Source organism: Sander lucioperca, chromosome 1 (genome assembly GCF_008315115.2).
Source record: "Sander lucioperca isolate FBNREF2018 chromosome 1, SLUC_FBN_1.2, whole genome shotgun sequence".
In the NCBI taxonomy this organism is placed as follows: Eukaryota; Metazoa; Chordata; class Actinopteri; order Perciformes; family Percidae; genus Sander; species Sander lucioperca.
This window is the reverse complement of record NC_050173.1, coordinates 2,463,687-2,478,432: the sequence shown is the minus strand read 5'-3', so window position 1 is coordinate 2,478,432 and position 14,746 is coordinate 2,463,687.

The following is a 14,746-nucleotide window of genomic DNA, read 5'->3' as shown; positions in this document are numbered from 1 at the left end:
AAATGTGTATCGTTCAGGTTTAGTTGTTTGTCTTAAAGTCAGTTGTGAGATGCCAGTTTTTCACAAAATCCACCATGTTGTTATTAAAGATGAGAGGTTACTGTTGGTTACTTTTGCCCTACAAACGGTATGTCTTGATGAGCATTTTAATGCATTTAAAGTTGTGTATACAACAGAGGGACCTCATGTAGTCAATGTCAAAGAGCTTTTCTGTCACAAAGCATTTGATGTACAGACGTCATACAGTTGTGGTGATTCAAGTTTGTTTATTGTCCAATACTGTTTCCTGTGATATAAAAAAAATCTGCGGAGTAACCTCTTTAAAGCCCAGATGTATAGGATTTTACGATGTCTTTATTTACATGTTAAGGATTTTTCCTGTGATAAAGAAGTCTGCACAGTAAGATATTTAAAGGCCAGATGTATATGAATATATTGCCTTTATTTTTATTTACATGTATTAAGGGTGAACCGAGGCCAAATATTTCTTGATGTTAAACTGTTAAACATCAAATCTTTTGATTCTTGCATCTTAAAGAAAAAGAATGAAGTGTACTTTGTTAAATAAAATTATGTGTGAAATCCTATGTTGAGTAAAATACCACGCTATACTGAGTAAAAACTATTCTATGTTGAGTAAAATACCACGCTATACTGAGTAAAAAATATTCTATGTTGAGTAAAATACCACGCTATACTGAGTAAAAACTATTCTATGTTGAGTAAAATACTTCGCTATACTGAGTAAAAACTATTCTATGTTAAGTAAAATACCACGCTATACTGAGTAAAAACTTTTCTATGTTGAGTAAAATACCACGCTATACTGAGTAAAAACTATTCTATGTTGAGTAAAATACCACGCTATACTGAGTAAAAAATATTCTATGTTGAGTAAAATACCACGCTATACTGAGTAAAAAATATTCTATGTTGAGTAAAATACCACACTATACTGAGTAAAAAATATTCTATGTTGAGTAAAATACCACACTATACTGAGTAAAAACTATTTTATGTTGAGTAAAATACTTCGCTATACTGAGTAAAAACTATTCTATGTTGAGTAAAATACTGAGTAAAAACTATTCTATGTTGAGTAAAATACTGAGTAAAAACTATTCTATGTATCAGTTGTTCTGATCTGGAATAGTGGTTGTGTCACTTTTACTTGTCTATGCCTATGTCTTTCTTGTTTTATGTGTATTTGTTTATTGTTGTAGTGTATCCATTGTTTTTAAGACATCAACCTGCTAGGGACTGCAGACAAAAATTAGCCTGTATGGCTAAATCTGGCACATTTACATGTTGGACCTTGTACTCATGTTGATTAATGTGCGTTGTCCCTTTTAAATAAAGACATCTAAATCTAAAAAAAATGTATTCATTTCATCACACTCTCTTTTAGACTCTAATGTAGGTCTTTGCAGTGGAGTCAGTTGTTGCCAATACTGGATTAACAACTTTTTATGCAGGATTTTCTGCCATTGAATCCGGCTTTCACCATCTGACGGGACGTGCATGTGCATATGTATTTGTAGAACAGCCAATAGGAACGCTCTATCTCTGAAATAATCTGTGAATGGCCAAGTGTCAAGTCGTGGGCTGGATTTTCTAAAGCCTAAAAAAATTGCAAAAAGGAGGTGCAGAAATCTAGTTTTCTCTAAGAACACTTAAATTACTGCTGAAAGGTTATTATGGGATTTTTGCCCAATGACGCAAATAAACTGCCTTCCCCAGATTTAATTGGGGAATAAGCCATCAAAAGTATTACACACGTAATTATGATAAGAGGAAAATGACTCATGCAGCCAGAAAGAGAAATCATTTAGATGTTTTCACATCCTTTACAGCTGACATTAAGGTGTGAAAAGGATTCAGAGCATTTACATGATGACAGCCTGATGCTTTTTTTACATGGCCCTTTTAGAGAGACTGAAGCGACATTATAAAAACCAAAACATAAGAGAGGCAGGCAGACACATAGACATAAACAGAATGTCCCTCGGCCAGAAGACCAAGAGCATAAGAGGAATGGGAGAATTTTATGGACGGTGGTTTATTGTGACAGAGACACATTGGACAGTCCCCTCCACTCGCACCGACAAGGAGTTTCAACACCATACCTTTTAGCTGACAAAGTGCATCTTTCCTTTTGTCGCATGAACATCACAGGTAGAAAGTAAAAGAAAAAAAGAGGTTGCAAATGAGACAAACTAAAAGGAAAGAAAACAGGGATAAAAAAAACAAAACAAAAATGATGGAAGCAAAAGGATTGGGAGTAAGGATTGGGTTTGTATAAGGATAGTTTCTCATCCATACAAGCACAGTTTCAACACTTCTTTTCCCCAAATCTAACCCATACAGACTCATTCACTACCTTTCTATTTGTGTCTGCTTATTCTGCCTTTCCCTAGATGGTGGTTAATATGGAGCAATAAAGAGCCAGACTGGCTCCCAACTCAGCCCTCATACTGGAGTTGAACCTTCAACATCACCTCTCTATGACTTCAACACTACTTTTTTCCTGATAAGTGGCTTCTTTCCTGCCTTACTGACTGAAGCCACAGCACTGTGTGTTTGGCTGAACATATGTGTGCAATTATATGCATTTACACACACCATAGGCCAAGGTGTGTTTGAGTACGTCTACATACATGTCTGGGTGTGAATCTGACAGATAATTCCATCTACATTCAGCAGTTAGTGTGTTTGTGTCTGCACACCGCAGATGTGGAAGTATGATGTAAAGGCTGACAACTGCCTGAAACATAAACGTAAGCATGTGGTACTTGACATGACCGACAAAAAATCGTTTTTTTGTCAATTTAGATTTTTATTTTTTTTTATTTTTAGTAGAATTGTTATCCAGGATAATCTACAAACATAAACTAATCAGCACAAATAAACCAAGAAATAAATCTGTTACATAAAGATGTTAAATAAAGTGCATTATAATATTAGTTACAAATAAGTAGCATGTTATTTAAAGCTGCATTTGTTTATTTTTGTCCACTTGGGTGCAGTGCAACACTATATATATATATAGATTATCACCTTATAAAGTTGTTATGGTGAATGTGTTAGCATACAGTTACCTATTTGCACATTTAGCACCAACAAAGCTACATTACATTTGAAATTATGTTTCTGGTGACTTCACAAATTGAAATCCAATATTCACTCTCTTTTTATGCTTCTGCACCGGCGAAAGCCATGGCCGGAGGCGTTATGTTTTTCCGGTTGTCCGTCCGTCTGATTCTCATGAACGCGATATCTCAGGAACGCCTGGAGGGAATTTCTTCAAATTTGGCACAAACATCCACTTGGACACAGGGATGAGACAACATTTTGGTGGTCAAAAGTCACTGTGACCTCACATAACACATTTTTGGTCATAACTATGATCCTAAGATATCGTAATGATGAAGTGATGACATTTTGATACCCAAAAAGTCAAAGGTCAACTTCACTGTGATATCATAATGTTCTGCAAAAACGCTTTTCATTATTCAACGCCATAACTCAGGAACAGAAAGCAGATTGTGACCATATTTCAGGTTAAAGCTATAGTGCGTAGTTTTTGTCGCCCCCATGAGGAATTCTAAGTAATGACAACAACACTTTTGGCGCGTCCACATGATACAAGCATTCCGTGATCGTGCACGCGCCCCCACCCCTCCTCCACGCAGTTGCTAGTAGCCAAGAAGGACACGGAGGATTAAAAAACATGATGGACTCCTCAGAAGAGGTAATTATCTTCACTCAAGCTTCTGCGCGGGAAAGTCACCGGACGACACAATCTTCTGAACATAGTCATACTGAGAAATACAGAGAGATGTTGTGTGGAGCTGAGAGTCTTAATTAGCTTTGTAGCAACTCATTTGGCAATGGCTTGAATGTAATGGACATTCATTAATATCAAGGAAGTAAAACTAACTAAAGCTTTAAAGAGCCAAAAAGCTCAATAGAGCTGAAGAGTTGGGTGGTAATTATCTGTGGCAGGGGTGATTCCAGGATTTTGTAAATGGGGTGGCACAGGGGGGGACTAATAATCAGTCGGGGCGGGTGCCACCCCGGACCGCCCCTCTAGACTCGCCCCTGCTCTGTGGGTTTGTCATTAGCAGCAATCTGTACACATTTAGTAATGTAAACCAATGTTAATATATAAATATTCATAATTCATCTGGGGTGGCAGTAGCTGAGTTTGTAGGGACTTGGCTTGGGAACCAGAGGGTCGCTGTTCAAGTCCCCGTGCGGACCAAGTACAGAGTGTGGACTGGCAGCTGGAGAGGTGCCAGTTCACTTTGGCGCTCGGGGTGCCTTTAATGGGCTGCCCTCTCACTCTGACACCCTCCATTAGTGCATGTATAGGTCCTGGGCATGTGTGTAATAACTAACAACAAAGTGAAACAATGTAATTTCCCCTTGCGGGATCAATAAAGTATGTTTTAATGTTAGTGCGACATTACAATATCAATACAAATACCATGAAACAAATTAAATACAAAAGTTTTTATTTTATTTTTATTTTACCATTGCTTCTCTACTGTAATTGAACCCCCTTCGACCAGCCACACCCTCTTTTTTTATCCTGACCGCTGTGAAGGCATGCATTTGTCAGGCAGCCACCACCACAATTGTATACAAAACCAAAGCTGACATTCCTTGCACTTTCCTATGAATAGTGGGGTATTTTATTTATTTTTTTTATTATTTTTATGTATGACCTGGGAATAAGAGGGCACTTCTTGCAATAAACTCAATTGAGTGGCATTTTTTGCTGGCATGTGGCTTTTTTGCATTACATTTTGTAATAATTTTGTATCACGTGTACATGAGTTTAATTTGATGAATTTTAGTTAGCTAAATTATATTTCTCCTATAGGGTAACTTTGCTGTAGTTAAACTTTTCCATATATTAGGGCTGTCAATCGATTAAAATATTTAGTCACGATTAATCACCAATTAATTGCATATTTTCTGTTCGAAATGTACCTTAAAGGGATATATATATATATATATATATTAGTGCTGTCAAACGATTAAAATATTTAATTGCGTTTAATCGCATTAATGTCATAGTAAATCGCAATTAATCGCACATTTTATTCTAAATGTCCCTAGATTTCTTTTTGTCCAATAATTTTTTCTCATTTTAATGCTCTTATCTATGGAGGAAATATTTATTCATAATTCAAATTGAAAGTCCAAAGAGAAATTGAAAGTCCAAAGAGAAAACGAAGCAAGATCAAATTAAAAATATTATTATTTTTTTAAATTTTCCGGTTGAGATTGTGTGTGTGTGTGAGTGTGTCCTCGAGATCTGACAACACACAAACACACGTAGCAGAGCTACCCACACCCATGTTTGTACTGTTGCTTAATTAAATAAAACATCAGAAGAGAGAAGTTGTCTCCGTCCGTGTTTTAAACAGACACACCTGGGGCGAAGTTGGAAACCAGAATCAGCTTTAAATACAGTCCTAATCTAGTCCTCACTAACATGGGCCCAATTATAGTATCTACATGAAAACTTCACTGTTGTTGCATGAAATGTGGTTTGTGTTTAGCCTACATCATCAGTTTCTATCATGTGAAATAAGAGGATAAGCCAGCCTTGTGGCCAAGCTGCAGACAGATGCTCAACAGTGTGCTCCCCAGCAGTCAGCTCCCCCTGCTGTTCATAAGGTGCCTCTGCACCCCTTTCGTTTCAGACCCTCCCACCAGCCTTTGGGCCACGCCTCCTCATTTACATTGACATGTGTCAAGTCCAAATGAAAAGCCAATGTTAAATGTAACGAATGTAACGGACATTCAATTTGAATTATGAATAAATATTTCCTCCATACTTATCAACGTGGAAAAGTGGATCGGCTTGCTTTGTGCTTTTGTCGCCTGGCTTTGACGAGGGGGCGGAGAATTTGCATCAGCTGTGTGCTTGGCCATCAAGTGGTATTTCAGACTGGACGTGCTGCGATGATAGCTCAGTTCAAATCGACAAAACACACATCACTTTGGTCTTGTCAATGGAACCATTTGGCAACTTTTTAAAAGTAAACTTTCCATTCAGAATCTTATTGGCATCCGCTACTCTTTGGCCGGCTCGCAACCAAACAAACAAAAACAAGTGCCTGTTGTTTTGTTTCCGGTCTAGCTAGATCCGGTGTAGTGTTGTAGTTTTTCTAACTTAGATTATTTTGTGGGCATTTTAGGCCTTTATTTATAAGACAGCTGAAGACATGAAAGGGAAGAGAGAGGGGGAATGACATGCAGCAAAGGGCCACAGGTCGGAGTCGAACCTGCGGCCGCTGTGTCAAGGAGTTTACCTCTGGATATGGGCATGCGCTCTATCAGGTGAGCTATCCAGGCGCCCTTAAAGGGATATTTGTGAAGTATTTCATACTCTTATCAACATGGGAGTGTATAATTATGCTTACTTTATGCATATGTTCGCCTAGCATGTTTCCTTGGATTAGGGTGGCCCCTAAATCATGGTTGCAGCCTGTCGCCGTGGTCCTGCTGCGCGCCCTGCTATGCCCTGTTACACCTGCTACGCTCTGCAGTGCCCTACAGTAACCCTGCTACGTCCTGCTACACCCTGCTACGTCCTGCTGCATCCTGCTACGTCCTGTGACACCCTGCAGTGCCCTGCTATGCCATGAACTACTACAGCTACTATTTCTAGTCACTGATCCATTATCTTTATCGTGACTATTATTGCCACTGTTCATCACACCCCCAACCGGCACCCTCAGACACCGCCTACCAAGAGCCTGGGTCTGTCCGAGGTTTCTTCCTAAAAGGGAGTTTTTCCTCGTGACTGTCGCACTGAATGCTTGCTCTTGGGGGAATTACTAGAATTGTTGGGTCTTTATAAATTATAGAGTGTGGTCTAGACCTACTAACATTGAATTGATTTGAATTGAATATGTATGTATATTTATTCTTGGAAATCAATTACTACCACAAAACAATGAGAACAAATGTCTAGAATCCATTATTGCAGTGTTTCCGTTATCCGATTACCAAGTTTTTTTTAACAGGACAATTTAAATCTCTCCAGTCATATTTTCAGGTAAACATAATTCATTTTACAGTATATGCAGCCGCCTCTCTGTTTGTATTCTCACTCATCACCCGCCCACAGCACTACCTGATTGGTTACACGTCAGGAGTAATAGCAATGGTTACGCATCACGAGTAATAGCCAATCAACATCACTGAAGGCTGCTGTGCCACAGACTCAAAGCAGCTCTGGTAAACGAGCGGAGCTGTTGGAGGCAGCTGCAAATATTACTGAAGTTGCAATAAACATGACAATTCTCTACACCGAAGTTGGAAAAACACCCAGTATTTCCATCTGAAAAAAGATCAAAACTTCAGTTCTATGAGCAAGAGAGCAGCAAGGTGAGAAAAAGGGAGTGAGACAGCTCTGGTATACAGATAATAGATGTGACCCGCGACCTTCATAGTTTATTCAAATGCAGCACAGTGAGGACACATTATTATATATTATATTATATATTATATATATATATATGTCATGCTTTCTTTCTTCTGCTTGGCTTGGCTTTTAATTTTACCCAATAAATGTTGCCTACAATATTTAAACCTTGTACAACACTTCTTGCATTAATCAGTGTTTACTGCTACAGTTTTAGTGTATACTGCCCCATTGTTTTGTCTGTGAGCTCTATTGGTGATTCAGAAAGAGCAACCAATGTCCACTGACTTTATCTGTTGTTCCAACAAAACGAACTTCAATTCCAGGCTGCTATCAGCAGGGTAACACTCTTCTCATTTCTGTGTTGGGAGTTCTAGACAATGATAATGGTGCTGCTGTTTGCCTTCTCCCTGACTTGGACACAAAATAATTTAATCTGCAGAAAACTAGAGAAAGAAAATAAGATTCAACTTTAATAAAAAAAAAAAATAAAACTTTTGCAGTTTCTGTCGGACAATAAACTTTTTAAAAATAAATTTGTTTTAGCATGTATTTTATAGTTCAATAGATGAATGCTGATGTTAGATACAGTGTTGAGCATACTACAGTGTGGACCAGTATCATTAGGTATGTCCAAATGAAGCTTCATGAACCACTAGCTGTATTTGTTGACACAACTAGATGGTGCTCTTGAAAATGGGCTCAAGTAAAGGCTGTCCAGTGTGCTTTCAACCCTTTGTTGAACAGAGTGCCATCAATTAGGCTCAGAAAATAAAACAAATACTTCACAAAGATTCATTTGGACATCACTAAACCAGTAGAATTAATTATATATTACTCATTGCATCTTCTCCCTTTGATACATCCACTATTTGCTATTGAACAACTTGTGTCACACCCAGCCCTAAATACTAAATCTAGAATTTTATTAGACGGAAGGTCAGGGCAGAGAGCTGGGTAGAGGCAACGCGTAAAAGAGCACTCCACTGATTTAGCATTCTACTCCTAGAAAATTGTCAGACTAACGATGGACAGTTTTAGAAAGTACCAAAGTCAGTGCAGCAGAACCAGAGATATTGTTTTTTTTATTCCATATATTCTCCCATGTCAAAACCATAGACTGTAAAAATAGTGGGCGTAGCATCCGTGACGTCGCCCATTGATTTGTGGACTGCCGTTTTGAAGCCTCGAGTTTGGCGATACCTGCATTGCCATTTAGGTATTTTGCAACCAGATGTGATGATTTTTGACGTGAGGGTGGAGCTGGGTAGGATGACACGACCAAGCCAGTGTTGTTTATGGTTGCAATGGCACTGTGCTAAGCTAAACGCTAGAGGAAGAGGAAGAGAAAGAGGATCTCCAGGTACTGCCGCAATCATCTGCATGTCAGCAGTACAAAAAATCTGTAAACTTTACCTTAAGTTACCAGCTAACGCTAGAGGTAGCTAGCTAGCTTAGTTGGCATAATGCTGAACAACAAATTTTTTGGCGAAAACATGGACACCCAAAACCGAGTGTCCATGTACAATGTCATGGATACGCATTGCTAAGCCTCTGTCATGATTGACAGGTCGGAGTGTAGCCATGCCCCTAAAGCATCCCCTGCTTTATCAGATATTGTTAAACAAATCATTTACAAAATGATCATCATGCTGTATTGAAAAACACTTGAAGCTAGCCATTCAGACCATAAACTCAACCAGTGGAGTAGCCCCCTGCTGGAAATTAGATAGAATGCAGATTTAAGGCACTTCTGCATTGGCTTCACTTTTCAGGCCCAGAAGCTTCGAGAAGGCCTTTAATGTAGTACTGTGCACCAGCAGATATTCCTACTTGATCTATTAGGGGAGTGAGGAGTTGCAGCGTTCGCCTAGACCAGCGGGGGAGGATGTACAGCTACAGACACAGCACCCCTTCTCTTCTCTGTTTCTCTTCATAGTCATCAGATTCATCTACCAACCCTTATAGAGCTGCCTCAGGTTTGCCTTGGTCCAGCTCTTAATTATGCTTTTATAGTTTTAGACTGCCGGGGGACTTCCTTTGACACCCTGAGCTCCTCCCCCCTCTCTCTTTCCATCTGTGTGCATCCATGTCCCAGAAATGCTTGTTACTAACTTAGCTCTGGGGAGCTCATTCTCTAGAGTCCTTATGTTTTTTCACGCCGCAGTTTTTCTTGGATTAGGGTGGCACCTAAATTATGGTTGCAGCTGTCGCCGTGGTCCTACTCTGCGCCCTGATATGCCCTGATATGCCCTGCTACGCCCTGCAGTGCCCTGCTATGTCCTGCTATGCCCTGCTACACCCTGTAACGCCCTGCAGTGCCCTGCTACGCCATGAACTACTAGAACTACTATTTCTAGTCATAGTTCCATTATTTTTATTGTGACTATAATTTCCACTGTTCATCACACCCCCAACTAGCACCGTCAGACACCACCTACCAAGAGCCTGGGTCTGTCCGAGGTTTCTCCCTAAAAGGAAGTTTTCCTCACCACTCAAGGTTTCTGCCTAAAAAGGAGTTTTTCCTCACCACTGTCTCACTCTTGCTCTTGGGGGAATCACTGGAATTGTTGGGTTTTTGTAAATTATAGAGTGTGGTCTAGACCTACTCTATCTGTAAATTGTCTTGAGATAACTCTTATTATGATTTGATACTATAAATAAAATTGAATTGAATTGAATTATTTGGCAAGGGCACCGTCGCTGCATCTGGGGCTTGTGATTGGTTTAGAGAAATACAAACAAGAAAACGTTTTTGGATGTGTCAGATGATGCAGAGTGGGGCATGTCACGTGTGAATGTAGCAGTGCAGCTCAATTTGCCGAAATGTAAACTCCTAGTAATGTTAATGTCCTAACTTATGTGCATATACAGTACAATGAAGGATAAGTGTATCATAAGTGTAAGTCACTCTGTGCTGAGAGTAAACAAAAAAACTGTTAAAAACTGTGTTTAGAACTGTAGTCTGAGGTTTTTGCTCACAGGGATTTCTTTTAGTTTACTTCATTATTTGAATATTTGACCACCTTTAATATGAACATCCAACATGGTGACATTATAGATATAACAGAAAATACAGGAAAGCATAATAGGTCTCATTTAACTTCCAGTTGGTTCAAGTGACCATCTATAACGCCACTATGAAAAATATCCCCCAAATCATATGAATTAAATTTAGATGCTGCTTAAAGTATGGCCAAGGGTGCCAGTAAATCTGCAGTAGAGAAAGTGTGAAGCTGTTTTCGAGCATAAGAGGCAGAAATTGATTACTTTTCCAGAGCAGAGAGTAGATAACTTCTCAGCTGGCAACCTTACTGACAAATCTGCAGAGCTCTTTCTCTTCCCTTCTCTCCATCTCTCTCCTCAACATCCAATAATTCATTGGCATGACAGGAGTATTTTACCTTGATGTCTCCTGGTAAGACTGCAGGAATAAATAGAAAACTAAACAAAAAGTACTGTGCAGGAATGACCCAATATCCGGGAGATTTGACGGCTCAGTGCCCAGCTGTACATACATCACTCTCATCAAACTCTTAAGTTCTAGCTATGAGCATCAATACAAAAATGCTGGCTAATAACCATCCATCCATAATAATAAGCAATATCTCTTTATTGCATTTGACCCAGCTTAATGAGACACACTACAACACATCATAATGGGATTTAAAAGGAAAACAGTGCTGTTTATCTATTGGCTCATGCCCCATATTTGGTTATCTAAACAGTGAGGCAGCATTAGTCTTACAGTTACTAAAGGCAGCTTGTGAACAGGCTATTTTAGTGAACACGAAAGAAGTGTGTAGCACATTCATTCATGTCCATCAGGGCATCTCCTTTCATCTAATTTAGAACAAACAATTCACATCAATTCCTTGATTAATCAAATAAGGATGCATATTTGATTTCCATTATTAATGTGAAACCTGCAACCAACGTAAACATCAAAGATGAACTGGAAAAAATTGTGGCAATGGACCTTCCCATGGACTCACTGTTATTTTTATTAGATGCACTTCCCAACCAACTGTATTACAAAAGAAATGATTACTATTAACTGGATGAAGCCTAACCCCCCAACGGCTGCACAATGGCTACAAAAAGTAATGCATGTATATATATATATATACACACAACAAAATTATACACATTGAAGAAAACCCATTTATAAAAAAGTGCATTGGAAAATAACATTGATGCAAATACAAAGACGTATGATTGTTACACACAGTTAAAATGAATGAGATCTCTATTTAAAATTTTGAATCGACCCATTGGTATTAGTGGATCCAATTTTAGATTACTCTGTAAATTATTAGGAGAAATGGGGCAAAATATCTAAAGGCTGTCTTACTGAGATTTTTTTTTTATATATGTATACATGATGGAATACATGACTGCCCAGCTACAGCTAAAAGTGCCTTTTTTCTTTTTTTTAACGTCTTTTTATTTCCTTTGTAATCAGACGGTACAGTCAATTGATCAGAGACACAATACAGGCATAAATGTCTTAAGGGGGTCAGTCCATGGATTTCAGCATCCTCTTAACATCCACTCATTTGTCAGGGATGAGTGATATTCATCCAGCAACACAAGGAACAGATACATGTGAACAATTTGAAAAAAAATAATAAATAAATAAGCACAGAGAAAAGAGGAAGAAAGAAAAACAAAAAATAATAATAATTAAATAGTAGTGTTCACATTTAAGTAAGGATTCGCATGAATTGTTTCACTAACACTTAGGTTCCATCATTTAAACAAGTATATCATAATCGGAGACCATTTAGTCAGAAATACCTGTTTTTAGTTGTAAGCTTGCGGTTATACTTTCCATGTGGTAAACCTCCTTGACTTTTTCCCTCCACTGTGTTGCCGTGGGGGGCTGCCTCAGCCAGGAGACTGTGGTCATCTTTTTAGCAATTAGAAGAAGGACTCTCAGTAATGATGCCTATTTTCCTCTACATCTTCTGGTGGTAATCCCAATACAAAATAAAATGGTTCTAATGGCATTTCTATTTCCAGACATTTTGTATGTTTTTCCAATATCCTGATAGTTTTGGACAGTCCACAAATATGTGTGTGGTCCGTCTATATTGGATGGAGGTGTACATAATTTATCCCATTCCTCCTGCTTCTGTAAATTATGTCTAAGCTGTACAGTAGGTATTTTAAAAGATAATGGACTGGAAGGTCATATTTACAGTATGTTGAAGCTGTTCGAAGGACATCTTGTCTCCTCCTTCAAATAACTAACCCAGCATGATTAAACCTTTTTCTCCCCACTTGTTGAACCCCACACCTAATTTGGATGGTGTAAAGTCAGTGTTATGTGCAAACTTTATTTGTCCAGATATTGACATGGGTAATCCTAGCTTCTTCCTCACCATAGACCATATTTTTAGTGTTTTAAATACAGAGATGGGGACCTCTAGGGGTAGAAATTGGAAAAAAAAAGAGGAGCCTTGGCAAAATGCCCGTTTGTATTGTTTCCACTCGCCCTATTAGGAATAAAAGGGAGGACTTCCCATCTCATAAGGTCATTTTTAAATTTCCCTCCATCAAGTTGGCCTTGAACAAATGTAGCATGTCAGAAGTTATGCCAATTCCTAGGTATCTAAACCCTTGGTTAGGCCAAAAAGTGCCTATTTTTTTTATAAGAAAGTGGGCACCAGTTATTGACTATCTTGGTTGGGATCCCTGTACCTGTATAACCTAAATTGTATTTTATTTATAAGTATCACTATTATTCAATCAATTCTATTTTTACTTTGTGTCATCACTCCCCCCACACAGTATTTTATAGCTACAGATTTAGGTAATTGTATGTATGCTTTACCTATATACAGTTGTTTATATATGACGAATGAAGCCCAATCTCAGGATGATTTCTTCTTTTGCGATGTTATTTGTCATTGTATATTAAAGGCAATACAGTAAAAAAACAAATGTAGTGATCACCTACAAAAACAGACTAATGTTAAAAGAACCTTCGACCTTTGTTTTTTTAAAACAAAGGTCTTGTTCTCATTATTGTGGCCATTTTGACAATGGCTCAGAACAAGATTCAGGAAACGTGACTATGTGTTGATGTGAACAGTGTGTACTGCTGTAACTTCCTGAACTGACAAATGGGGTTAACCCTCACTTGAAGTGGTTTTTGCCTTAAGTTCTGACGTAGTGGACATTTAACTCTTTAACTTTGCCGGACCATCGTCCACAAGCTGCGGAGGAGGGTCTGGCTAGTCCACACAGCATTCCGGGATGGGAGAAAAACGTGCTCTGGTTTATTGGCATTTCTTTAAACCAATCTCAATCATCTTGGGAGGCGCTAGGCGCCGGATCGAGCCACAGCAAAATAGCCTCGGGAAGGAACTTGTTTTGGTGGAACATGTGTAACGTTCAAAGGTTGTTGTCAAAGTCGTGCAATAGAAAACTCAGATTGGACAGATAGTCTAGCTAGCTGTCTGGATTTATCCTATCTGAGGAGCAGTTAACTATAGTCGTCATAAATCCACCGGAGTTAAGAATGTAAATATGAAGAATGCGGAAGGTGAGGTACACTTTGTACATCTGGCCGAAAATGAGGGACATCCGGCGAAATTTCCGGCGGCACCGGAACTATCCTGTAAATGAGTCGTCGATATAGACTGTGTACACACATAAATTACTCTGAAAGGAAGCAAGTAAGGTTATTTCTAGTGATGTCTCAATGAAGCTTTATAAACCTGTATTTGTTGACCCAACTAGATGGTGTTCTTTGAAAGGTTTAAAGAAAAAGGCTCAAGTAATGGAAATTCAGTAAGCTTTTAACCCTTGAACAGAGAGCGCCATCTATTGGGCTCAGAAAATAAAGAAAATGCTTTAAGAAGCTTAAATCGGACATCACTAGTTATTTCCCAATATATTGAACTGTTTCTAAAATATATTCTCTTCATAAGTAGGACTATGCAAAAGTACCACAGCAGCACCAACAACCATAAACAACAACTTTGTGGAACACGGCCACCATTTGAACGCTGAAAACAGCATCAATAATGGTCTTCGGAGTCAGCTAGTAAAACATTTCACATCCACACAGACATGTAAACACAAACACATCTACACAGACAAAAATGTATGAACACACACATGCAGACACACAAGGAGCTTGCGGCACAGCAGCAGATGAGATAACACTAAGTCAAAGAGACAGCTTCTTCTTTCTATGAGTCAGAATAAATGTACTAATATCTGCACTCTCATTCTTGCTTTCTCTGCTTCACTCTGTTTTTGGGAGAAAATAGACCTATATTTAAT